Genomic DNA, 26,946 nt, shown 5'->3' with positions numbered 1-26,946 from the left:
AAGGCGTTTGACACCCTGGACTGGAATTTTATCTTAACAGTGCTCGAAGCTTTTGGGTTCTCCTTGCAGTTCCGTGATTGGATGCTGAACATTCTCTCCTCCGCAAGGATTTCTATTATCACAGGAGCTGGCATTAGAGGATACTTCCCCTGCTCTCGGGGTGTGCGTCAGGGGGATCCCCTTTCTCCAATCTTGTTCAGCCTAGCAGAGGATTTTTTGAGCAGGATATTGACTCGGTACACTGAAAGAGGGGAGCTAATTCCTTCTGCTTACTCTAGCAAATGCAACATGCCAACTAATCTTATGTACTCTGACGATATTCTGATATTTTGCAAAGCCTCAATTTCTAACGTTCAGATCTTGAGATCAATCTTCGACCTCTATGGCAATATCTTGGGTCAGATGGTGAATTGGAGCAAATCCGAAGTGTTTTTTGGGGATAGCATTACACAACGGCGTCGAAACAGACTTGCAGGGATCACGGGTATCAGATCTGGCAAACTCCCCTTACTGTATTTAGGGGCTCCGCTGTTTGTTGGGGCTCCTAGAGCTCGTTTTCTCTCCTCCATAGCAGATAAAATTACAGATAAATTTTCCAGGTGGAAAGGCAGTGCGCTGTCTATGGCGGGAAGGCTTACTTTAATCAAGACGGTAATTACGGGCTCTCTAACTCACACCTTTATGTTATACAAATGGCCATCCAGCTTAATGAAACGTCTTACCAAATATATGAGGAACTTTCTCTGGTCGGGATCAATTACTGAAAGGAGGCTTGTTATCCCTTCCTGGGACTCCTGCACTAAATCACTAAAGGAAGGAGGTCTATGTATTAAAAAACTTGAGATTTGGAATATGGCGCTCACGGGGAAGCTTGCTTGGGGAGTGCTGACTGAGGATTCTTTATGCTTCAATACCTTACGATCTTGTTTCATAAACTTGGCTGGCTTACCAAGGAAGATCCCTGCCCTCTCTTCGGTTTGGTGTTCTATCAAAAACGTCTACAACACTCTGAGAGATAACTGTTGTTGGCTACTGGGCACGGATACGAATCTCTCCTTTTGGAATGCCGAATGGATTATCCCAACCATTGCTGATCAGATGGGGATTAGTAGATCTGAAAGAGCCAAATTCCGCGATAGCACGAGAGATTTCCGTTTTGATGACCGATGGACAAACATGCCGGATTTAAGCACGGAAACCACAGAGGCGGTAAATCTGATTAGCGGAAGTGGAGATCACAAAGATAAGTGTTATTGGCGACGTGCCTCAGATGGTTTCACGGTTAAGCTCTTCTATAAATGGCTGCAGAACCCGCCACAGAACTGTACGATTAATCTGATATGGCAACCGACTATCCCCCCATCGCACTCTTTAACTCTTTGGCGAGCTTACATGGGGAGGCTCCCCACGCATGACAGTTTGAAATCAAGGGGAATGGTGATTGTTTCCCGCTGCTGTTACTGTTTGGTGCAGGAGGAAAGCCTTGAACATCTAATGATAAGATGTAAATATGCAAAGCGGCTTTGGCAGGGCATTGCTACACTGTTTGGGAGGCGGCTTCGATATGATGATGATTTTCGTGATTTTGTGGATCAGGCACTGAAGATGAGGTTCAGCCCGCAGATAAAAAACCTCTGGATAAGCGCGATTGTTCATGTAGTTTGGGTCATGTGGAGAGTTAGGAACGACTATTTCTTTAACAATGTTATACCCAATATTCATGTAATGTTCAGGTCTCTATGGTATCAAATAAGGCACGCTGATCACTTTGAGAAAGGCTCTGTTTGGAATGCAACGATCGAGAGGAAGATTCTTTACTCGCTGGCCCTCAAACCTAGACTTCAGAAAGCTCCGAAGATCATTCCGGTCAAATGGCAACCGCCACCAACGGGCTGGATAAAGGCGAATACAGACGCCTCGGTCATGAACACAACGGCCGGATGTGGGGGAATATTCAGGGACAGCTCAGGGAAGATGCTGGGAGCTTTCACTTTTCCAACAGCAGCGCCTCTTGCACACATTGCAGAGCTAAAGGCGGCAATCGCGGCAATCTCTTACGCTTATAATCAGGGTTGGAATCGGCTTTGGATTGAAAGCGACTCGTCATATGTCATTACGATCATGCGGTCACGCACGAGCAGGGTTCCGTGGGAGTTAATTACTGCATGGTCAGATTCTAACAAGAAATTGAAGAAAATGCAAGTGTCCTTCTCCCACACTTACCGGGAAGGTAATCAAGTTGCCGACCGTCTAGCGAACTACGCCCGCAACAATACAGGAGAGCGTTGGTGGGATGCCCCTCCAGTTTTTTGTAAATTTCTACTGGCAGACAACAGCTCTGGTCGAGCCTCTTATAGGTTCAACTAATTTTTGTCATCATTCTTTATTTTGTTTAGCTCTGTAATTTTTTGACTTTCCTCTTAATAAATCGGGTCGGAGCATTCGCTCCCTCCTCATTTCCATCAAAAAAATAATCCAATTGACACATGATTACTCCTAAGTCCTACATGACATCTACATAAAAATAGATATTCAGATAAGTTAAAGTGATGATCATGAATCCATACAAAATCAGCTTGAGGGCTAATAACCTCTATAACCGGATGTGCAAAAAATTTATTGGCAGAAATATATGCTTGTCCCACCAACTTGTCAAAATGATCACCGTGATAAGGGGACATAGTGAATCCTCATCCAAGCTAAATGACCACTGGCTCTAATTTGAATCTTTATAAGCATCTGAATCTCCATTATTTTGTGCATCACCACCACATGTTTCAAACACAATTCTGGGAGCAGTCATCACCGTCTTAATCTCCTTCCTTCGGATTCCTATTATTTAAAGGGAGGATGCAAAATAAGAATCAAAATCTAAAAAGTAGATTACATTTTTTATTATAAGAAAACAACTGGAAATAATGTACAAGAGAAGGATATCAATGATTTTATTCACATTTAGTAACATAGGTTGCTTATATTTTCAAAACAGCTAGTCCTACATTTATACCAACTAAATTCGATTTTTCAGTAAGGAACGCAACTTAAATGGCAGTAATATTAGATGAACATAAATATATTGCACATAAAATCTTTCTCATTAGTGTTTCCGTTCCAGTTTCTTTTCTGTTTCCTAGCTATATTTTTAGAAATAAAGATTCTCTTGTGTCCTTTTCCATCTCTATGCAACATATCATATATATAACCCTCTAATCAACAAATGCACTATATTTACTTGGAAACAATGGAAATAGATTAAGATGTTCAATAGAATTAAATGCAATGAACATATATTATAATCCAAAGGCTTGCAGCAAAGACAAGAGTTTAACAGCAAAGATAATGTTCTAAACACTGATTATATACATATTAGATTAGAGAGCATCCCATTAATACATATAAGTTTGGAATATTTATACATTTATTCGTCTTGCAAGGATGTTGTTCATTCTTAAAAAGTAGAAATTCAGAACAAGAGGCTATGATGGAATTGTTACTGGAGGAGATTGTGACAGAAATTCTATTAAGGTTGCCTGTGAAATCTCTTTTGAGATTTAAGCATGCTTCCTATTCATGTCTTTTTACAAAGAAGATTATGATAGCAGTATACCTGAAGGATTTGATTTTCCATATAATTTTTTTTGGTGATGAAAAGCTGATTCCTGTCATTGTTTCTAAGTCGTGTGATGGATTAATAGAGATCAAAGGCCCATGTGAGTATAAAATAATACAATCTCCATTTGAAATATTTGAAATCAATGGAGATTGTATTATCTTATACTCATTTGGACCTTTGATCTCTAAGGAAGCATATTAATCCATCACAAGAGTTACAAAGGCTGACACAAATCCACTTTTCATTATAAAAAAAAACTCATATGGAAAATCAAATCCTTCAGTATGTATAGTGCCATCATAATCTTCTATGTACAAAAGACATGAATAGAAAGCATGCTTAAATCTCAAAAGAGATTTCCGAGGCAACCTTAATAGAATTTATGTCACAATCTCCTCCGGCAGCAATTCCCCCATAGCCTCTTGTTCTGAACTTCTCCTTTTTTTATCCATTTCGCCTTTGGCAACCAAATCAACATCTGCACATCTTAAAAAGCATATGTATTTGATGTTTTTCCTCTTTACCTTCCATTTGATTCTGCCTCTTTTTCCAAAGCATTCCAATCAATGGACTCTCTTATTTCATCTCCAACCCTTCTACTTTTGGCTTTTTTTTTTATGCAGTTGCTGCTTTCTGCAATATCTTCTTGTTTTCCCTGACGGTTTTGGTAACTTAATATTTTGCTGCAGGTTCTCAACAATGGTGAGGTCTTTGACAATCCTATTGCCATGACTAGGAACTTCATGTAGTTCCTTCAAGCCTTCATCAAGAGTTCCATAAAAGTATTACATCTGTTTAAACATCTATCTTTGTGTCCATCAATCGCATTTTTTCTTGGTTGTCTGACAATGATTCCTTTATGTCAGGAGTTTAGAAGAAAATTAAAGTTAGTATGTATTTTAACATAAATTCTATTATAAACCACCTGGACTAATAAAAAAAATGGATGCATACCAATTCATGGGAGATTGTTTGCCACTCACTTCTAGGAAGCTTCTGATATTTGGTTTGAAGAAGCATTGTCCATTCCAGTCTCAGATCCCTAAATTATTTTAAAACAAGTTTTTAGTTTTGAAAACTTAAATTGACATTGTCCTTGAGCTTTTTCTTTCCGTCATAACCTGTAGCAAGAATCACAACATCAACTTTCAATTAGGAGCATCAGATTTCAGATTAATGATAAAATAAAAGTCCATACTTTTAAGTTCATGGTTGTATAGACTTTGAATCTAAATGTCCATACTTTTAGAGATATAAAAGCTACTTTCGAAAACTTAAGTTCTACAAAAAAACAAAAGCTAAAAGGCACAAGATCAAAAACTTCATTTGCAACAATTTTTTTTAGTTATAACATATTCAATTAATTCTTAAACTATTTTTGAATTTAACATCATATGATTCTTAACATGCATCAGAAGAACACACTATTTAAATATTCAATCAATATGCCCCTTCTCGTACACTCCCTATTTCATTAATAACAATCAAGTTAGGATTAGGGTTTATCTTCTCCAGAAAGTGGCGTAATCAAATCTATAGAAATCAATGGTTAGAATTAGGGTTTATCTTCTCTATCAAGTTAGCATTTCAACAATGCTTTTAGGATCTGATCTCTAACTGCTCGTTCGTTGGGTAAATTTCCAAATCTGAATCAAGCTTAATTCGGTGGAAACCCTTCCTTAAGAAAGAAGGGAGGAGCATCAAGTGATGGTTATGAACCCTACAAAATCATCTTCCGGATTAATAACCTCCATAACTTTATCTGCTAAAATATTATTAGCAAAAAAGGGTTGTGTTTGTTTATAGGTGAATTGAGCAACTGTAACTTCTTTATGTATTTTTGTTTTTTTGTTGCTCACTAATCCATATGTATTTTGATCCGATCTTTTTTTTTTTGCAGGAAACTATCTTGCTTAACAAATCAAATTACTGCTTACAATTGTTTATGGTAATCTTTACACTTTTTCTTTGTTGGGTTTTATGTTTTAATGGCAATTCTGAAGATATAATGAGTTTTGCCGCTACCCTATCTTATTATATGTGTTTACAAATGGTGTATCATTATTAATCTTTCTTTAATTACTTGTTTACTATAGTGGTTTTTTTAAAATGATTATGCCAAAAGGTGAGAATTTGAGGATTGTAATTGTGATTTCAATAGATCTATTGTTAAATGTGTTTGCTTATGAGTGGCTTACATAAGCTGTCTGATGTGTTCTATGATGATATGATATGATTATTTGAAACCCTATATGTTTGTTTTAAACTGGATATGCTAATTTTTGTTATTAGATGTTGCTCTCTGGTGTGTTTTTCTATATAACCTAGCTATTTGATGTGTCCGGATGATATGATTACTTGAAATTGAAACCATAGGTTTGCTTATGCTTTTTTTTTTGTTATGATAAGTTTTTTGATACAAATCAAGATTGTTTGTTATTTGCTGTGATGAGACTATGCTGGTGATGCTTGATCTGAATATTATCTAAATTTCATCAGACAATTATCTTTGTTGTAATTTCATTCATTTCCAACTAGTTGAGATTGCGGCTTTGGGAGTAACCATTTTTAGCTTAATTTGCAATGGAGAAAATTGCAGATTCCAAATCGTGTTTGTTCATTTAGTAAAACATTAGCAATTGTTCATTTTAGTTTGGCAATGCTAGATATTTCTCTCAAAATACTAATTTGTTGTTTGTAACAAATTATCACGAAGTTGTTGGCGTCTGATTTTCTAAATGGTATTATTGTTTTGCTTCAATTCAGTTGCATACTTTTAGGCAGATTGATTCAACTCATGTACTTTTTATGCTTCTCCTGTATTCTTGTTTGGTATTTTCTGGTAGTAATTCATTGTATTTGTAATGACTATATTATATGGGTACTTTAATTGTTTGATCAACACCGAATGAATTTAAATCCATTGAACATCTTAATCTATTTCCATTGTTTCCAAGTAAAGAGAGTGAATTATGAGATGAACATTTTTGAGGATTATATATGTGCTATGTTGCACTGAAACTGAATTTGAAACGAAATGCTAAAAAGCTAAGGAGGAAGAGTTCAACATAGTTTATAAAAATGTAACTTGCTGGAAAAGAAAAATGTCTCCATCTGTATAGGAAATGGAAGGATGATTTGAGCCATGTTAGGAATTCAATTCTTACGTTCACTGGCTTTTTAGATGCTTAATTAATTCCGATTTAGGAAAACTTATGCGCAATAATCAGTGATTCATCAGAGAAAGAGAAAGGAATTCTTGTTAGAATATTTTAGATTCCATTGAGACAAGATGAAGATAATAATTAATTAATTAATTATAAAACAGATGAAGAAATTAATTCTGTTTTTATGGTTGTTTCGTCTTTGATCTACATGTTATAGTCATGAACTGGAGACCTTTTTTGGTTAATTTGAAAAAGTTTAAGATTGATGTTGGTTGAAGTTGATATGTTCCCGTACATGATGAAATCTAACTCGGTCGAGGGCATTTCTTAAAAGCAAATGCCTTTATGTGGATGTCTTAGATTATCCATTTGTTTTATTATAATTAAAACCGCATCCTGCTTTTAGATCGTGATCCTTTTTTTTGCATCCCGTCCGTAGTTAGTGGAAATCCAAAGCAAGGAGATTCAGATGGCGATGATTGCTCAAAGTTTTTTTTCCTAAAAAAGATGGACGGAGCAATGGAGATTCAGATGCTCCATCATCTGGTTGCTGCAAGAAGAAATGGTGGTCATCGAGCTTTAATGTCCAATATGTGCCTTGACAAGAGTGATGGCTTTGACAAGTTGTTGTGGCAAGCATATGTTTCTGCTAATAAAATTTTTGCACATAGGGTTATGAAGGTTATTAATCTTGAAGATGCTTTTGTATGGGTTCATGACCATCACTCTATGGTCCTCCTTACATTTTTGAGGAAGTGTTCCTACCGAGTTGAGCTTGGTTTCTTCATAAGTAGTTCATTTTCCTCGTCGGAAATTTATCAAACTCTACAAGTTAGAGACGAGATTATGTAAGCATTGCTCAATTCTTTGATATATTAGTGGAATAAAATGAAACTAATTTTGTTCTAAATTAGTAAATGAATATGTTGTTCTAGACATGTGCACCCAGTGATGTTCAATTTCCAATTCCAAATGATTATTTGGAGTTTCTCATATTTGGAGTTTGCCCTCAAATTCCATTATTAGCGAACTAAGAGTAGTTTAAGCTTCCCTATAACTTGGTCGCCAGATTAAAGAAAATTAGGGATAAGATATGTTTTTTTCCTGCCACGGGCTCCACTCTTTCTTCTAAAAACAATGGGATACTGACAGCACCAAAGAAATCTTATTTTTAGATTTAGTTTCAGACAAATCAATCTACTCAATCTTATAATTAATAAATTTTAACAACTTTTTTAATTGCAATATCCTTTCAAAAACCGAGCACAAACATAGTATGCATATCATGTGATTTTATTTTGTTTAATCCATTATTTTTCTCAATTAAGTACTTATAAGCCTAACTCCTTCCAAAGTCGTTGAAAAAAATAATGATTTTGTCCTTATCTTATAAAACAAGTTAATTTTGTCCATTCATAATTTTTTTGTGATTTTTATTTTGATAATAGAAAATTTGATTTAATTTTATCATTTTCAAAATAATTTCGAATAAAACGTGTCCACGAAATTTATTAGAAAATGATAAAATTGAACCAATATTTTACCGTAAGGATAAAAATTAAGTCATTTTATAAAATGAGAGGGAGAATCCTAATAACCTGAAGATTAAAAGTGAGGTTTTCCTAAAAATAAATTTGATCCAAATTAAAATCATATATGACTCGACAACACCACACCTAATCGATACTATCCCGATTAGGTTAATACGAGATTGATATCAAATTTTTTGGGTTGGACTACGGTTTAATCATTTCGACACTAATTCGAAATTGACACGACATGATCACAATACAAACTCAATAATTGCAACATGTGATATTTATGTTGTAAGTTTTTGTACATTTTTTTATTGGGATAAGGGTCAAATTTAACCATAACGCTTCAATCAAAGTGCATATTTAGCCCCTAACATATGAAGTGATGCAAATTAAATCCTAATTTTTTCAAGCAAGACCAATTTTAGCCAAGCGCTGTTGAAAATTTAAAAAGATTGGTTTACTGTTAGGTTTGAGAGTAAGGGATGACATCACCTATATAACTGGACTTACACCTTTGCTCTTCTCAATGGCCGAATAGAAATTAGGGTTACCCAATGTTCATAGGTATCTCCTCTTTGAGATCTGAATAGCAGATAGCCCTTATATCTTCTCCAGAAAGTGGCGTAATCAAATCTATAGAAATCAATGGTTAGAATTAGGGTTTATCTTCTCTATCAAGTTAGCATTCAACAATGCTTTTAGGATCTGATCTCTAACTGCTCGTTCGTTGGGTAAATTTCCAAATCTGAATCAAGCTTAATTCGGTAGAAACCCTTCCTCAAGAAAGAAGGGAGGAGCATCAAGTGATGGTTATGAACCCTACAAAATCATCTTCCTGATTAATAACCTCCATAACTTTATCTGCTAAAATATTATTAGCAAAAAAGGGTTGTGTTTGTTTACAGGTGAATTGAGCAATTGTAACTTCTTTATGTGTTTTTGTTTTTTTGTTGCTCACCAATCCATATGTATTTTGATCATGTCTTTTTTTTTTGCAGGAAACTATCTTGCTTAACAAATCAAATTACTGCGTACAATTGTTTATGGTGAATCTTTGCACTTTTCTTTGTTGGGTTTTATGTTTTAATGGCAATTCTGAAGATATAATGAGTTTTGCTTATGAGTGGCTTACATAAGCTGTCTCATGTGTTCTATGATGATATGATTATTTGAAACCCTACAAGTTTGTCTTAAACTTGATATGCTAATTTTTTTTATTAGATGTTTCTCTCTGGTGTGTTTGTTTATGAGTGCATTATATAACCTATCTAATGTGTTAGGGTGATATGATTACTTGAAATTGAAACCACAAGTTTGTTTATGCTTCTTTTGTTATGATATGTTTTTTGACACAAATCAAGCTTGTTTGTTATTTCTTATGATGAAACTATGCTTGTGACACTTGATCTGAATGTGAGAAAATGGCTTTGTTTTGAAGAAAATGAATTTGATTGGTGGGGGTGTATTTGTTATTAGGGACTTTGCTCTTAAGAGCTCTTTTCCTATCCCACGTGGAAAACTTACCAATAGTTGAAAGAGTATATATAGAGTTGGGTCTCACAAGCCTTTAAATTTTGTTTAGTAGGTTTTGGCAAATACACCACATGCATTCATTGCAATTTTAGGAGTAACAATTTTTAGCTTAATAAAGCATTAGCAATTGTTCATTTTAGTTTGGCAATGATCAGGAAGTTGTTGGTGTCTGATTTCTGAAATGGTATTATTATTTTTCTTCAATTCAGTTGCCTACTTTTAGGCAGATTGATTCAACTCATGCACTTTTTATGCTTCTTCTTTATTCTTGTTTGATATTTTCTGGTAATAATTCATTGCATTTGTAATGACTATATTATATGTTTTTTTAATTGTTTGATCATCACCAATAAATTATCTACCAATAAAATTATGAGACGATTTTACTCTCTTATTCTTGTTTGATTGCCTTTAAGCTCCCCCGAACTTTCAAAAGTTCTAAATGGTCTCTTATTCTTGTTTGATTGCATTCAATAACCCCTTATTTCTGAATAGAATCTTTTGGATGTAGAAAGTTAGATACATGCTCGGCCACATGTAAAAAAAAAACTTCAAATATATAAATAATTATGAACTCTTGTGATTTCATGGGGATAGTTGAAGTTTTGAGATTATACAATTGGACAAATATAAAGGTTATTGAATGGCATTAGATAAGAATATAATGTTATTGAATGTAATTAGATAAGAATAGAGAGTAATTTAGCACTTTTAAAAATTTAGAGGGTTGTTGGAATGTATGAAACTTATTATTTGATATTGATTAAATATCTCAAACAAATGGTCTCGCCTATATAACTTTACTTACTTCACAACTTTGGTTTTCTCCGTCCCTCTCTTCTCTTCTCTGTAAATGTGTGTGCATTCTAATAATACCTCCCCCGATAGATCTCAAATCTGGAAAGTTGTTGTGATCTCAAATCTATGAAAACCAATTAAATGAGCATTCAACAATGCCTTCAGAATCTCATCAAGTGATGGTCATGAACCCTGCAAAATCATCTTGACTATTAATAAACTCCATGACTTTATCTGCTAAAATATTATTAGCACAAAGCACTATATTTGAATTGGCCAATTCCAAGTTATTTTTGACTTTTTGTTGGCATTTACTATTTGTTGCTCATTGGATTTTGATTCTATAATGAATTATTTTTTTTGCAGGAAATATTTTGTTTCCGAGCAACTAGTTAAAAGCTATTGAATTTTAGAAGCATAATTCTTTCTGGTAAATCTTTGGACTTTTCACCTGTTGAATTTTAGGGTTCAATGAGAATTGTGAAGATTATACACCTAATCTATGCTATTGGGAAATATGCTTATCTAATATTAGTTGAATGCTAGGAACAACATCACTATATTCCATGAATTACTGGTAATGAGGTTTGGGGCTTACTAATTGTTTTCTAACTGTCAAAAAAGATTCTCTGTAATTATAAATATAATCATAATTTTTGTGGAATAGTAATAGTCTTCCAATTCAATTGAATTTCTAGTTTGAAAACTTTATTTGTTTATAACCAATTATAATTCAATTTAATTAATTGTCATAGTAAAATTCAATTAATTATTTTGTAAGTGTAAAAAGAAGACTATAATTAAAATGCATAGTCCGTTGGTTCTGGCTGGTCAGGAAGAGATTCACATAGGGACTAATGTTATTTGGAAATTACTTTCTATATGAGCTAGCATGCGGGCTTTCCAGTGGTAGTTGTGAGAGTCTTATACTCCATCGTTCCACAATACATGTCTTTCTAGAGAATTTTTTTTTGTTCCACAATACATGATATTTTGCTTCAATTTATGCACATTAATTTGCTTTGACCAAATATACCCCTATTTTAGTTGACTTTTTGCCTTGGGAATAGATAAAGTTACTAATAGATGCAGTTAATATAAGGTAACAAAGTCTCTCACTTAAAATTAATTGCATTTCTTAATTAATGTGCATTAACCTTAAAAGGGATGTATTTTGGAACAGCGGGAGTACTTGTCATAGAAGCTTCACAAACTCCTTTTATTAGTTCAGGGATGCAAAATCACCAGATAGTCACAAGTCTTCGAAATAGGTACATTGGAAGTATCAATCCATGAAAAACAATAATATAAAGAAGTGATTATAGTTCATGTTCGGATGTGAAAACCACTGGTACCAAAGAAAATGACACTTTCTTAATGCATATTTATAAATAGGAAACATCTAATAGATAAATACCTATAACTTGAACAAGCATGTGAGAGTTTTTCTGGAGGTAGTCAAAGGGTCAGATTTGAATCTTACAATACTTCCTACTATCTTTTCTTCAAATTTTCTGAATCCTCAGAAGCTCCTGAACTAAACTCTTTTTCAAATAGATAAGTTTAATATTATCAGGAATAATGGCAGACTAATAGCAAATTCAATTTTGACTGTTGTTCGCTGTTTGAAATTAATTGCATTAGTGTTAATGAATATCTCCTTGCCTTTGTTCTTTATTTGTTCAGAAAACTAGCAACAAATAAAGAACAAAGGCAAGAAGATACCCATTAACACTAATGCAATTAATTTCAAACAGCGAACAACAGCCAAAATTGAATTTGCTACCAATCTGCCATATTCTTGATAATATTAAACTTATCTGTTTGAAAAAGAGTTTAGTTCAGGAGCTTCTCCGGGATTCATAAACATTTGAAGAAATGATAGTAGGAAGTACTGTAAGAGTCAAATCTGACCCTTATGACTACCTCCAGAAAAACTCTCACATGCTTGTTTAAGTTATAGTTTTTTTTATTTGCCAGCTGTTTACTATTTATAAATATGCATTAAGAAAGTGTCATTTTTCTTTGGTACTAGTGGTTTTCACATCCGAACCTGAACTATAATCACTTCTTTATATTATTGTTTTTCCTGGACGTTAGGATAATAATTTGAAGTCAACATCCGAATTCCATATGTATATGGAGCAAATGCAACAAGTCTTGGAAAAAGCTGGGATGTCCTATCATGCGAAAGAGCAGGCTTATCAAAACTCGAGTATCCAACAACAAATGTTTCTTAGCGAGTTCGATCATCAGAATAACATGGTTCATAATTTGCACAAGGCGAAGATGGAGGAGCAACAAAGAAGACATATGGAGACTTCTAGGCTCAAACACGAACTATACATGACGAGAAATCTCTTAGATGGCTATGAAAAAGCTTTGAATGAGACAACTAAAGAATTCACCGAGTATAGAAAGAAATGCCCTTTGCATGAAGAACCAATTTACATGGATACAGGGTCTGGTGGTCCTGTTTTGAGCACGAGTGAACCGGAGAAGTTGCCTTTTAAAGAAGAGATGACACAATGTCACAATGTGCTCCAGCTGAAGAACAAGATATGACAGAATGTACTCCATCCGAAAAACAAGTTACTGAACAATCTATTTAACTGATACAACTTTATGTTTTAAGTGAAATTTGCTGGAAATTTCTTAACTTTGTTTAAAACATTGTTGCTATGCTAATTTTTGTTATTAGACGTTTCTATCATAATTAGTTTGTCTATGATAAAACTATGCATGCGATGCTTGAAAGGTAACTTGATTTGTAACTATATGAGATGTTTTTAATTTAAATTCTTTGATCCATCACTGATAAATTGAGTCAATTAAATTCCATTTGACATCTTAATGTATTTCCAACGTTTCCAAGGAAAGAGAGTGAATTTATAGATGAGCATTTCTGAAATTGCATTCTTTTAAGGGCATATATGAAGATTCACTGAAGGGAACACTATCTGTTTGCATAACGGTACCAATATATTTTTTACTAGGAAGAACCATCATATCTTTAACTGTACATGAAGCACTGTTTGTATATGTGTGTTTGTATAACTATATACTTATTTACCCTATGAGTACAAAAGCAATCCAATATATTAGCTAATATCTATTAGCTACCAGCAACATTGTAAAAATAACTGAACAAGTATAGTATTCTAATGGAATCTAATGTATTATTCCTATGGTCGCATGGCATTTGATAATATGAACATAAAAAAAGTGACTTTACATTTGTGCATACACATTGTTTCAGCTTAATACATTTGTTTCCTCTTTATTTGGCTCAAAACCTTAACTGCTCCCACATTTGTTGCCTCTTTATTTGTTGCCCTTTGCCTCAATTTTTAAAAGTTCCTAATGACCCACATTCATATCTAATTTCATCCAATACCCTCTATTATTGTTAGAGAAGTAACTAAAAACATTAGTATAATTTTTTGTTGTATAAATGAGAAAGTTGAGTTACAAGATTATATGTTTATATTATTATAACTTTAACCCAAACATTTTAAGAAAAATGCACATATAGCCTTTCCAAGTAAGATCAATTTTAGCTCTACCTTACTGAAAATTAGAAAAAACTGAATTAACTAATATTTGTCAATCACTTAAAATCTTCCAAATATCATCTAATGCAATGATATAAACCTTTTCCTAAAAAAATGAAAAATACCGTGTAACTTTAAAATTTGGGAAAAAAGAAAAAAATAATCATAAAACATAACAATATTATTATCTAAAATTTGCCATGACCCTTTTAGATGTAAAATTGCTAATTAAAATTTATATTCGATGTTAATTTTTATTTATTTTTAACAGATAATACAACTAATCAATAAAATATTATTCATATATGAAAAAATTATTATATATGCACCTATTTTTTGGCGCACCTAGGCGGCCGCTCTATTCCTAAAGGCAGAGCTGGCGCTGCTTATATCTCAATAGAATTTTCGGGATGTAGAAAGTGAAAGACACTTTGCCACATGTAAAAAAAACGCAAAATATATAAATACCAGGGTAAATAATTATAAGGTTTTTATGTATTTACTTAACACGCTAGTAAATCCATCATATTATTATAAGTTCCCTAAGTTTTATCTTAATCAATTCTTTAGTCTTTACATTTGTTTTTGTAAATGAAAGTCTAAAATTGCCTCTAGTTATATACATAAAAAAAATTTATCTTTTAGTTTCAAATTTAATCTAATTAATTTTAAAGAAGTTTTGGAACTACATATACACCAAAATTAATATACTTGAAAAAATGTATTATTAATTTTTTCAAATTGTAATTATTTTTTAATATAATATCTTTAAACCAATATTAAATATTATTATAAATTTTTTAACATCATATTTTTTTTTCTTCATTCATAAAATTTATTTATGTGTTTTTGTTTTTTTTTTGTTGCTAACAAACCCACATGGATTTTGATTTTGTCTTAAATTTTTTTGTAGGCACCTATTTTTCTTAACCAATCGAGTTAGCCTTATGGTAAATCTTTGCACTTTTGCTTTGTTGGGTTTTATGTTTTGATGGAAATTCTGAAAACACTGTAATGATTCTTCAAAAACTAGCATATTACGTTGTCCTAAGAACTGAATAAATAGAAACAACCTTCAAATTCAGAGATAACCATGGATTAGACAAGATGATTAAAACGTGGGCAATATTGATACATTAACTCTAAACTGAAGTACAACCAAAGCCTGTAATCTCAACTACTTGGATTATTTATACCTTTGTTCATTCTAAGTGTCTTTATTATTTTGGCAACCTCATCAACATTTGCACATCTTACATTCCCAATATAGTGAATCCATTGTATTTGGTGTTTTTTCTCTTTACCTTCCATTTGATTCTGCCTCTTTTTCCAATGTAGTGCAGTCCCTTCATCTAGCTGTTGCTACTACTGCTTTGAATTACTCTGTTGCTGCTGCTTATGTAAAAATTACTCATGGAGGTGTTCTTTCGCCCAATATGACAGAGAAATCTATCCAGGATCATTTTTCCAAACAATGGTTGTTCATTTTCTGGCATTTTTTTTTGCATCTTAACATCAACAACACCCACACCAATTAACTCAATGAAAAGAGTTGTAACTTCCTTCGTCACTGGAAAACCTCTTGAAAACGCCACGAACATAGTACGGTCATCTTCAGGGACGTTTTTGCAAGGATCCCAGTCCCATAATTCACGTGCACCCAAGTCAAAATCCACAGCGCTTGGGACAATGCTCATACTCCCGAACACTCGATGAGGAAAACTGGGAATTACTAGCGCTTCGCTTGAGCTTGACGATCCTAGAACATGTCGCAATATGTCAGTGAAAATTTTTTATGGCGGAACATTTGTAAAGAAACTTCTTTCTCCACTATCCTAGCAGTGAGAGAGATTTCTGCTGACATTTCTAAAGGTAATGTGTTTGCATCAAGACTTTTCAGACATAAAACAGCCTCATCTGCAATGGCATTGAGCAAAATATCCTAGAGGGGGACGGGGTTCATAACAATACCCAAGAGTGTTCTAGATATTAAGTACTCTGTTGCTGCTGCTTCTCTAAACAAATTGATCAATATTAATTTTTAGGTACAGCACCATGGTTTTGTAGGATCAATCAACCAAAAATGCATCTAAACAACACAAGATCTCTAGAATGATTTTCTTTAAATAATGCATATTTAAAGAAGAAATTAGTAATTTAAACATAAACTTACTTGCAGTCTCATATCATCCTCGCTGTTAGAAGAGATTGTTTTCGCAGGCAACATTCAGCAATCACTGATAAAATATCCTTTTTTTGTTCTTGAGAAAGCCTGAAAGATCTTTGCTGTTCTCATGTTTCTTCACCATTGTTTTTCCTGCACATAGTTAAGGTTTTTCAGATTTTTGTGAATATTTTCCGTTCTTAACAACCCTAGCTATCTATAAAATAATGATTCTTATTACCTCTTTGATGTTGATTTCGATTTGATTTTATTTGTTGCCTGCCAGATCTGTTGAGCCGCTTTTTGTGGAACGTAAACCCTAATCCACAACACATAAGATTGGAGATATCAATGTCTAATGCACAACCACATTTACAATATGCATTTATGTAGGTCAGGCTATTTGTATGGGATATTGAATTCATATCAAATAATAGGCATCATACATAAAACAACCCCTACATTTTTTAAGTTCTAAATTACCCTCTATTCTAATCTAATTACATTAAATAACCTTATAATCTTATACAATTACATTCAATAATCCATATTATTGTTCAATTGTATTTAATAATCTCAAAAATCTCATGAACTTTCAAAAGTTCATAATTATTTATATATTTGGCGTGTCTTTCACTTTCTACACCCAAAATATTATCTAAAAAATTCTAACAAGAATTCCTTTCTCTTTCTTTGATGAATCACTAATTATTGTGTATAAGTTTTCCTTAATCGGAATTAATTAAGTATCTAAAAAGCCAGTCAATGTAAGAATTGAATTCCTAATATGGCTCAAATCATCCTTCCATTTCCGGTACAAACGGAGACATTTTTCTTTTCTAGCAAGTTACATTTTTATATACTCTGTTGAACTCTTCTTCCGTAGATTTTCCGCATTCCGTTTCCGTGCAACATAGCACATATATATTCCTCAAAAATGCTAATCTCTAAATTCAATCTCTTTACTTGGAAACAATGGAAATAGATTAAGATCTTCAATGGAATTAAATTCATTCGGTGTTGATCAAACAATTAAAAAAGCTGATAATATAGTCATTACAAATGCAATGAATGATATCGGTTGAATCAATCCGCCTAAAAGTAGGCAACTGAATTGAAGCAAAACAATAATACCAATTGAGAAAATCAGGCACCAACAATTTCCTAATCATTTGTTACAAACAACAAATTAGTATTTTGAGAGAAACATCTAGCATTGTCAAACTAAAATGAACAATAGCTAATGCTTTACTAAATGAACAAACACAGATTTGGACTCTGCAATTTTCTCCATTGCAAATTAAGCTAAAAATAGTTACTCCCAAAGCCACAATCTCAACTAGTTGAAAATGCAGGAAATTACAGCAAAAATAATTGTCTGCTGAAATTTACATAATATTCAGATCAAGCATTAGCAGCATAGTTTCATCATAGCAAATAACAAACAATCTTGATTTGTATAGAAAAACTTATCATAACACCAGAAGCATAAACAAACTTGCGGTTTCAATTTCAAGTAATCATATCATCCTCACACATTAGATAGGTTATATAAACAAACACACTAGAGAGCAACATCTAACAAAAATGAGCATATCAAGTTTAAAACAAACTTATAGAACACATCAGACAACTTATGTAAGGCACTCACAAACAAACAAATTTGACAATAAATCTATTGAAATCACAATTACAATCCTAAAATTCTCACCTTTTGGCATAATCATTTTTTAAAAACCACTATAGAAAACAAGTAATTAAAGAAAAATTAATAATGATAGATCATTTGTAAACACATATAATAAGCTACTATCTTCAGAATTGCTATTAAAACATGAAACCCAACAAAGAAAAACGCAGGAATTTGATTTGTTAATAGTTTCCTGCAAAAAAAATTATTAAGATAGGATCAAAATACTGACCATCACTTGATGCTCCTCCCTTCTTTCTTGAGGAAGGGTTTTTATAGAATTAAGCTTGATTCTCTTTGGAAATTTACTCGAGGACAGAGCAGTTAGAGATCAGATCCTAAAAGCATTGATGAATGCTAACTTTCTAGAAAAGATAAGCCCTAATCCTAAGTATTGATTTCTATAGAATTGATTATGCCACTTTCTGGAGAAGATAAACCCTAATCCTAACCGTATCCATAATTGATATATGGGCTATCTACTATTCAGATCTCACACAGGAGATATCTATGAACATTGGGTAACGCTAATTGCTATTCCGCGATTGAGAAGAGTAAAGGTGTAAGTCCAGTTATATAGGTGATGTCATCCCTTCCTCTCAAACTTCACCTACCCACTAAAGTTTTAAAGTTCTAAATTAGACCTTCTATTTTTGTCTAATTATCTTTAATAGCCTCATATTTTTGTCCAATTTTATCTTTATATAATTAATTTCAATAACCTCAAAATTTCAATTGTTCTCTAAATTCTTAAAAGTTCACAAGTATTTACCAATAAGTTATTTTCTTTTTGACATGTGACACATGGTGTCTCTCACTGTAACAGTTTGGGCCAAATATTAGTCTTAAATTTAACCCTAACGTTCTTAATTCTATTGTGATTTAACCTTAACGTATGAAATTATGCAAATTTAACTCTGATAGTAAGATCAATTTGAGTCATACCTTACCGAAAATTAGAAAAAACATGTTTTATTAGTATTTTACTATCACTTTAGTTTATTAATTTATTAGTAACAAAACTATAAAAATTCTGCTAAAATGCTAAAAACTAAATCTGCTACATATAACTTAATCACAATTTTTTTATCAAATTCTCTTAAATATTTATAGTGTTATTAATATAGTTATAAGAAAAATAAAAAATATATATAACTGCTTCAATCTAACGACAAACTTGTTTGGAAGATACGACGTGATAATTAAATAACAGTAACCAGTCTTTTTGCATTTTCGACAGAGCTTGGCTAAACTTGGTCTTGCTTGGAAAAATTAGGGTTTTATTTGCATCACTTCATATGTTAGGAGCTAAATATGCACCTTGATTGAAGCGTTATGGTTAAATTTGACGCTTATCCCAATAAAAAAATATACAAAATTACAAAATAAATATTACATGTTGCAATTATTGAGTTTCTATAGGGATCGTGCCGTGTCAATTTCGAAGTAGTGTCAAAATTATTAAACCGTAATCCAACCCAAAAAATTTCATTTCAATCTCGTATTAACCTAATCAGGATGATATCGATTACGTGTGGTGTTGTCGAGTCATATATAATTTTACTATGGGTCAAAATTATTTTTAGGAAAACCTCAATTTTAATCTTGAGGTTATTGGGAATTTCCCTCTCATTTTACAAAAAGGCTTACTTTTAATCATTGCCCTAAAATATTGGTTCAATTTTATCATTTTCTAATAAATTCCGTGGAAACTTTTTATTCGAAATTATTTTGAAAATGATAAAATTAAATTAAATTTTCTATTATCAAAATAAAATTCACAAAAAAGTTTATGAATGGACAAAATTAAGCTGTTTTATAAGATAAGGACAAAATTATTATCTTTTTCAATAACTTTAGAAGGAATTAGCTTTATAAGTAGATTGATTTGTGTGAAACAAAATCCAGAAATAAGATTTGTTTGGTGCTGGAGAATTCTTCAATTCCACGATAACACCTGCTGGCCCATTCGCCGACTTCTTCAATGATTTGCAACATCGAAGGATTCCTAAACATTTGATGAACCTTTGGAGAGTGGCAATCATCACTTGCCCTTGGCTGATCCGGAAAACTCAGAACCATTCTTTTTTTAACGATATCAATCCAAATTACTAAATCCCGGCTATGGCTCTCGGTTCGTGAGACTAGACATTTTGCTGACCCCGGAACCATTCGACAGCGGCCTGCCCCGAACATAATTATCGTTCGCTGGGTCCCCCGCCGGCGGGATGGACCAAAGCCAAGACAGATGGATCCGCATTAGGCTCACCAGGTTTGGCAGGTTCAGGAGGCATTTTTCGACACCATAGAGGGTTCCCGAAGGGCTGTTTCGCCTTCCCCATTGGTGAATCCTTTGTGCATATTGCTGAGCTGGGGCTGTCATTTTCGCAATTGAAATCGCATGGGAAAAAGGGTGGCACCAACTATGGATAGAATCAGACTCCTCTTTTGTGGTAAGCATGTTAAAACAGCGTTCTTCGAAGGTCCCGTGGCTGATCCGACAAGCTTGGACGAGATTTTTACACTAATGCGCTAATATGGAGGTAATAATTACACATTTACAGGGAAGGAAACCGCTCGGCTGACTCTTTGGCACGCTTTGGAGCTTCATCCCCGTGATTAACCTGGTGGCACTCTGCCCCTGAATTTTGTCAATCTTTTATTTTTGACGATCTATGTAACGTTGGACATATCTGTTAGAAAAATGGCTTTGAAACTTTGGTGTGTTGAATAAAAATGGGTTTGAAAGTGTGGGGTATATTTGTCTTTAACCACTTTGCTCTCAAGAGCACTTTTACAATCCCACATGGGAAACTTATAACCCTTTGAGTGGGTATATATAGAGTTGGCCTTTAGAAGCCTTTAAATTGTGTTAAGTGGTTTTTAGCAAATATACCACGCGCGCTCGTTCGCGCGACGCCCGTCCCGCCTCAACTTTTTATTTTGACACAGTTCGATTTCCGATTTCCGTTCTTAATTTCAATTCGGTTTTTCTGTAACCCTCATTTGTTTCCTACAATATCCGTTCTGTTTTATCCTTTCTTTGTACTCTTTTGGATTTTTTAATATAATGGGCTGGGCAGTTTAAGCGGCTAGGGGTGCCAGCCTGGCTGGGATGTTTGGCTTCTTTTTCTGTCCTTGTTCCAACCTTCATTCAAAAAAAGTTGTGTATCCCATTGTTTCTAGAAGAATAGTTTGATTGAGTCTCACCTGTTGAGCTACTAGAGTTAAGAAAGAGTGGAGCAAGTGGCAGGAAAAAAAACATATCCTATCCCTAATTTTCTTCAATCTGGCGACCAAGTTAGAGGGAATCTTAAACTACTCTTAGTTGGCTAAGAATGGAATTTGGGGGCAAATTCAAAATATGAGAAACTATGTAATAAAATACCTTACACTATTTGCTTAAATTCTACCATCTGGTATGAAGTTGTTGTCTACCATATAATAAAATACTGTTAACTAAGACGGATCCTGAGATTTTGGAGGCGTAGGGGCGAAGCTTCAAACCAGGGCATAGTAAATAAGTACAGGTAAAAAATCAATTATGTAAAAAGAAAAATTACTTATAAATGACACATTTTTATTACTTTTAACAAGGGATCTAATAAAGTTTGAAATAGAAAAATATTTTATTTCATATTAAAAACTTAGTTGCTCATACAAAATATTATCTACGAGCATTTCTAAATGCAGAATCACTAAAAATAAGCATACACCAACATTCTCTAATATATTTTTCTCAATAGATAAAATTATTAAACTATTTAATCTTTTTTTGCGATGATGATCTCAAATAGTTTTTCAATAATTTTAACTCTAAAAATTTTCTTTTAGCAGATATATAGTTAAGTGGATTCGAAGCGCAATCGAAACATTTTGATAATAATCTGCTGTTTTGACAAACTCAAGAATTTCAAATGCTGCAGCAATAATTTTGGCCAAAGATTTGCGAAACTTTCATTTCTGAAAAAGAATCATTTGCATCAACATGTGAAAAATTATTATAGTAATAAATTTATGTGTTGTGACTATTTAGGACTATGACATGTATTTATCATTTTGAGATTTTAATTTCAGTATTTTTTATAAAACATTATATTTGGACCCTTCCCTCCATTGTGCCTAGATATGTGTTGCAAATTATTTAAGCCTAGGATTATTTCCTTAACTGTTTTATCTTTTAAGATTTCATTTTTGTATTTTTTTTTCTAAAAATATTATTTTTGGGCTCCTCCATACCCTAGGCCCTGGTTTGTCCAAATGCGATATTTACGTATTGTCGTAATGCCTTGAATCAGTATATCCCGTTTCCTATTCGGAGTAGGATTTGGGTTTCGGATTCCTAGTTGGATTAGGATCATGGGTTCCTATTTGGATTGGGATCATGAGTTCCTAGTTGGATTGGGATCATGGGTTCCTAGTGGGATTAGGATCATGGGTTCCTAGTGGGATTAGGTTAGATTAGGTATTATAAATACCCCCATTATGTAACCTAATCATTGTAATCTGATTTTCGCCTCCTAATAATACTATTCTCCTTCTGCCCGTGGACTAGCCAACACAACGTTGGTGAACCACGTAAATCTGTGTTTTTCGATTGATTGTTTATTTATCTTTCATTAATTTCGCACAACAAACTGGTATCAGAGAAAGATGTCTGCGATGAACGTGAAAATCGAAAAGTTTATTGGGAGAAATAGTTTCAGTCTATGGCAGATCAAGATGCGGGCTTTGTTAAAACAACAAGGTCTGTGGACGCCGTTGAAGAAGGCAACGGGAGAAGTCACTGCTGAGATGACGATTCTGGAAGAAAAGGCACATTCAACAATTCTGTTGTGCCTCGCAGATGACATCATCACTGAGGTCTCAGACGAAGAGACTGCTGCCGGTCTGTGGATGAAGTTAGAGAGCTTATACATGACGAAATCTCTAACGAACAAACTTCTTCTGAAACAACATCTGTTTGGCCTGCGAATGCAGGAAGGTACGCAACTCAGGGATCATTTAGATCAATTGAACACATTATCATTTAAATTTTGGACAGAGCTTGGTTAAAATTGGTATTGCTTGAAAAAATTAGGGTTTAATTTGCATCACTTCATACGTTAAACCTGCACTTTGATTGAAGCGGCATGGTTAAATTAGACCCTTGTCCCAATAAAAAATATATCATTTGTTGGGGTTTAGTGTCCTATAGACAATTGTTGCAGGATACAAACTTAATATAAATGAATTGTTCTTTATATCATTTGTTTTAATGAGATATATGTTTTATAACTATATAAAGGCAATCCCTTTAAGCACTAAATAAAGTCTAATAAAAGGAAATCCGTAAGTTTGTTTAAAGTGATTATAAAGTGTTCATACAAGCATGAAGTGAGACAAAACTTTATAATAAACTAATAAACTTAAAACCACCCCAAGTCAAGTGATATGTTTAGGATTGATATATCACTGTTGAGACTTGTATGTAACAATGTCTTCTGTCCGATAGAAAGCTGATCTCACAAGCTTCATATATATAGATATCTGGACAGTTACATAGATCCGATGAAACGTTGTTCATTAGGATTGGGGACCCGACTTGAGATAACAGGATGGATGGATTTATCCCTGTCACCTGTTCATCACATTGGTATTAATAGGTATAAGTAATCCTCAGACTCAAAGGATTGTTAATTAGTGATTCTGGATTTTGGAATGTGATACTTTGACTCTATTCAAACACGATCCATAACAGAGATGACTTTGGGGTGTGTGCGGGCAGGCGTTGGGTACCATAGGAAGTAATTGCAGGATAGTTAACATTGGATTGAGCATTTGTCACTCCTGATAAATGGGAGATATGTCCAAGGATCGCTTGTGGAAGACTTGACTCTAAATCCTTGCAAGGTGATAGCTTAAGACTTGAAATGCAGATTTCACTTAACCTATCTAAACTCGGCCTGTACAAGTAAAACGAACGTCTCGCTATATATGACTTGACATTATCCATAGTCATAAGATTCTGTTCAAGGATGTAGTTGATGAATGATCGAATTATACTGTAACTAATACGGAAAGGTCAACGACGGAATCAACCTGTCTTCTTATAACTCTGGGGGAATGTTTACGGTTCTCCCTATCACAGTCCTCGCACTCATTCCGTTATACAAAGATTAAAATTAACTTTGGGAAATTAATTTAATGGTTGTATACGGCTAGTAGTAATAAGAACCTAATGGGTCACATATAAGACTTAGAACCAAAAGAGGAATGGATGTTAATTAATAGATGGAAGCCCAATATAAAGGCCCAAATAGAAAAAGGGGAAATACATGCATTATATATATACACATATGAGAATTAATTTATTTTAGTCAATTATGATTAGATTATAATTATTGAATAATTAAGTTAGAAGGTTTAAAATGGTTAAATGCTTCTAAATATTATTTTACCAAACAACCTAATGTTATCTTTATATTTAGATATAACTTTAGATAATATTTATGAAGTTTTATTTTAGAATAAAACTATAAAGAAGTTATCTAAAACTGTGGATAATATTTATGAAGTTTTATTTTAGAATAAAACTATAAAGAAGTTATCTAAAAACCATAGATAATATTTATGAAGTTTTATTTTAGAATAAAACTCAAAAGAAGTAACCTAATTCTATCTAACTAAGGTTTTAGATACAAGAGGCTATATATATCCCCCCTTATAGGTATATTGGGTTAATCCGGAATAGAGAGAGAATTTCGACCAGTCTATTGTAGAAGAAGAAATTGCTCCGCTCGCTTCCATTCTATTGATTTCATCTCTTTCTCTTTATCCTTGATCTTGTGTTGACTTGTTAGAGGCAATCTATTTTGGTTGTTATTCATTGGTTGAGATTCTAACTTGTTTGATCTTGTCTTTTGGTTTGTGCTCGTGAACTCGGAACTAGAGTTGAGGGCACTTCGCTAGCAACTGTAGGTAGTTCTTCAAAAAGGTATTTCCTTCTATCCTTCCTTGTATGAAATAACGATTAACGGATCTTGGTTTAAGGAAATAGGTTAAAATTTTTATATTTCCGCTGCCAAACATTTGCCTATTTTCCTTCATATTCAACAGTTCCATCTTTTCAATTTAGCCTTGCTAGGCAAAATGTGCTGGGAATTGGTGCAAGGAGATTCCTTTGTGATTAATCTTCTGAAACAATGCTTCTTATATGGTTCAGGTCAGCCTCAGAGCTATCTGGTCAACTCCTCTGTTTGGATCTCTTGCAAGGCCTGTTTTCTGATTATCAAAAGCCAAGTGAAATGGTGGATTGGTAATCTCTCTTCCCTCAATTTTTGGACAGATGAATGGATCCTACCTTCGGTGGCGGATCAACTGAACCTGCTTGCAAAACAGTAAACAGGTATGTATAACTGTGTTAATGACTTCCTTGTTGGGGACCTTTGGGTCAATATTGATTTTTTGCCAATCAGGATCCGGGAAAATATAACTCAGGTTCATCGGGATTTGGATGAATCAGACATTTGTATATGAAAGCCTTTTGTTACATGGCGCTTCACGGTGAAGCAATTCTTTGATAATCCTTCACCTCATGCACCGACGGTTCCCTGGGCTTGGTTCATCTGGAAAAATTTTATCCCTCCTTCGAGATCAGTTTGCTATTGGAAAATCCTACACGGTAAAATGGCGGCCCACGACGTTCTGATAAAATATGGTTTCTGCTGCGTTTCCAGATGCATCCTTTGCAAGGGTAGCATGGAATCAATTGACCACCTTTTCATAGTTTAGCCATTTGCTTCCACTTTGTGGACTTTTATTAGTAACTGGTTCAGGACGATTATCATCCCGACAGCCGACTTTAATGCATTCTTTGGACGATTATCATCCCCCTGTAAAATCATCGAATGCGGCGTGCTCTCTCTGCTAACTGGTCTTTGTCTGTTGTAACTTGTCCTTGGTTAATCTGGTAAATTCAGAATAAATCTGTGTTCGAAGATGAACTCCCTTCAATCCAAAATTCAGTCTTTAAGCTCAGATCTCACCTGTAGGAGTTAGAGTTTGTTGCCAGAAGCCGTCCGCAGATGCGCCTCCGTTAAGAAGGCTCACTAAGGGATAAGTGTACCCTGTCGTTATCAAGTAATAAAATCTGGACAAGTCCAGGTATCGAATCCACAGGATTTATTTACCACAAGTATCGAGCTACTTGGTCTCAGGTGTTATCTAGGCTGTGTGGGTTTTGAGTTTGTTTTGTTAAGTTAATCTACTTCTAGTTGAATTATGCTACTCCTAGCTAAGTTATACTAATTCGACCTAAGTTATTTTACTCCTAATTAAGTTAAACTACTCCTAGGTGATCTTTCACTAATGCAATTACCCGAAGGAGCATGGTATGAACGATAGGTGCCCGCTATGGTTACTTTGTTTTTTACAAAGTACCGTTACTTGGTGTGGTTTTCACCATTGAATGATGGAGTAGAAAATTAAATCCAATGGTGAAAACCACACCAAGTAACGGAACTTTGTAAAAAGGAAAGTAACCATAGCGGACACCATGAACGATAATAATGAAGATAGATTATTAGGTCAATAGATTAAAAACCTAATCTAATTCACTTGTATTCAAGGCGATTAACCCTACTTACCATCCTGAAGTCTCTAGTGCGTGATTCCTTTGTAAGGCCAAAACTAGGTCTAAGGCTCAGCAATTTGGGCTTAATCAACTAAGAGATCGTCAATCTCCTAGGCTCTGACTAAGTCAGATTCAGCTCGCAATATGTGCCTACAAAATTTTGAGGCTTTTGAAAAAGTTAAACCAATTGAATAAAGCGTAAGACAAAGATTAAACAAATAATCATAGAACAAAATAAGAGCTAAAATATTATTAAAGGAGAAGAATATTGTCAC

At 33.7% G+C, this 26,946-nt stretch overlaps 1 long non-coding RNA gene across 1 annotated transcript; it reads right to left on the bottom strand.

Moving 5' to 3' along the window:
- Positions 1 to 15,697: 15,697 nt before the first annotated feature.
- LOC136233447 (uncharacterized) lies at positions 15,698 to 18,588 on the bottom strand. The gene is made up of 4 exons (XR_010690840.1): positions 18,290 to 18,588; positions 16,609 to 16,686; positions 16,377 to 16,520; positions 15,698 to 15,962 (listed from the first exon to the last, which is right to left on the bottom strand). It is a non-coding gene; the product is annotated as an uncharacterized lncRNA (long non-coding RNA).
- Positions 18,589 to 26,946: the final 8,358 nt, after the last annotated feature.

Source organism: Euphorbia lathyris, chromosome 6, assembly GCF_963576675.1.
Source record: "Euphorbia lathyris chromosome 6, ddEupLath1.1, whole genome shotgun sequence".
Classification (NCBI taxonomy): domain Eukaryota; kingdom Viridiplantae; phylum Streptophyta; class Magnoliopsida; order Malpighiales; family Euphorbiaceae; genus Euphorbia; species Euphorbia lathyris.
The sequence above is the reverse complement of the archived record's forward strand: the minus strand, read 5'-3'. Positions and strand labels throughout refer to the sequence as shown.